The sequence below is a fragment of the Myodes glareolus genome, chromosome 12, assembly GCF_982192425.1.
Source record: "Myodes glareolus chromosome 12, mMyoGla1.1, whole genome shotgun sequence".
In the NCBI taxonomy this organism is placed as follows: Eukaryota; Metazoa; Chordata; class Mammalia; order Rodentia; family Cricetidae; genus Myodes; species Myodes glareolus.
This window is the reverse complement of record NC_142037.1, coordinates 68,657,718-68,659,785: the sequence shown is the minus strand read 5'-3', so window position 1 is coordinate 68,659,785 and position 2,068 is coordinate 68,657,718. Positions and strand designations below refer to the sequence as shown.

The 2,068-nt window shown below is 32.4% G+C and overlaps 1 pseudogene; it reads left to right on the top strand.

Moving 5' to 3' along the window:
* Window positions 1–918: 918 nt before the first annotated feature.
* On the top strand, window positions 919–1,018 carry LOC125392505 (U6 spliceosomal RNA; annotated as a pseudogene).
* The last annotated feature ends 1,050 nt before the right edge of the window (window positions 1,019–2,068 follow it).

The following is a 2,068-nucleotide window of genomic DNA, read 5'->3' as shown; positions in this document are numbered from 1 at the left end:
GTCCACCCACTGAAAAGGTAAGACTGATCTAATGGGAACTCACCAAGGCCAGCTGGACAGGGACTGAATGAGCATGTGATCAGACCGAACTCTCTGAATGTGACTGACAATGAGGGCTGACTAGCCAATGATAATGGCAGTGGGTTTTGATTCTATTGCACGTACTGGCTTTTTGGGAGCCTGGTCTGTTTGGATGCACATCTTCCTAGACCTGGATGGAGTGGGGAGGGCCTTGGACTTCCCACAGGGCAAGGAACCCTGACTTCTCTTAGGACTGAAGAGGGAGGGGGAGAGGGAGGGAAATGGAAGGAGGGGAGGAGGTGGAAATTTTTAATAAATAAGTGAATTAAAATTAAAAAAAGAGTTGGAGAAGGCAAAGAATTTGGTCAAAATATATGAAAAATTAAATAATAAAAAACATTTAAAAGGATCAGAAATATCTACATTGCAATGAAAAAAATATGTCCAGTAATCAAAAACTAGGAAGTTCATAAGTGGATTTTTAATAAGATTTTTCAATATGAATACTAAAAAAATATATTAGAATTAATTCATTAAAATTTAAGATTCACATCACAAAATTATTTCCATAAGAAATATCAAAATGTTAAATCCAATTTTAAAGATATAAAGACAAAATCAGATATCAGTACCTACACCTACAATCATACTAACTCCAGATGGATAGACACCAGCATTAAAAAAAAACAATATAAACAGCCAGGACATGTCTCCACCAGTGCCCAGGTGTCCAACCATAGCAGGCTCTGAATATTCTAACATAGCTGAAGCACACAAAACAAGATTTAAAAAAAGATATAAAGATTCAGCAAAGAAATAGTAATTCACGTCAAAGAGATAAATTATATATAAAAAAAGACCAGAGAGAAACTTTAGGAAATATACATGTATATAATCTTGGTTCAGCAGCACATATACTGAAATTAGAACATAAAAGTGATTAGCATGGCCCCTGTGCAAGGATGACATGCAAATTCCTGAAGCACTCCAAAATTTTTGGAGGGAAGAAAGCTGTAGCTAGTATGTAGCTAATATGAGAGAAGAATAAATAAAAATTAAAGTAAAAAAAAGAAACACAGTAAAACAAAATGTAAAACCATCAATGGACCAGTAATAAATTAGTCGGAAAAGGTTAATGTGATAACCAGAGGTGAACAGTAATCTAAGGTCATTGATTAACACGGGAACCTTTACTGTGGTGACTGAAGGTTAAAGACAGAGACAATGTATTCTCCCAATCCTATTTTCTCCAGGTTTCAGGACGATGAAATCCATGAGGAAAATAAAATGGTGAGCAATATAGGATATTGCTATTTCCAATTTTTACAAGAGATTTTGCAATTAAATGCCATCTCTCTTTATAAGAAAGCCAAACTAAATTTTAACAATGCCAATGTCTTGCAATTTTTGTTTTTCTTAAAAGAAAATATAATTCATAAACAAGTTAAGAATACACAAGAACATTTTACATGTGTTTCTTGGGTACATACAAAAGTTTCTAAAGGGACTTGCTGCAATTTCCAAAATTGTTTTCTGCAATATATTTGTGGAATTTAAAATATCAAGCACATAGATAATTTCTATTTAAAAGCAATTTAAGATGGACTCACAGGAATTCTCAGAATTAACTGAAGTCCTCTTGGTAAGAGTATAGTGCATTTCAAACAAAAATGGCACAACATTAATTTCTAGTGGCTTAATATCACTTTTTAAAAACAGCTCAACATGTAACATTAAAAGTCTTTTAATATTTTTAAATTTTTACTCATTCATTCCTGTTTACTTAAATTTTATTTTAAAATATGAAGTGGGAAAATAAACCAAAAGGTTATGAATACCATTCACTTAGCTTGTTAAAATGGAAGCATCCTGAATAGTAGCATTAAAAGTATCAAAATGAGAAAACCTAAATGTGTGCGTGTGTGTGTGTTTTCATGGAGAAACAAATTAAAATGTGGTCTGAAAAATAAAACACAGATAACAGAAATTAACAAATATAAACAATAGGGAGAGAACAAATTAAAAAAGATAAGATGAATGGAAGGGA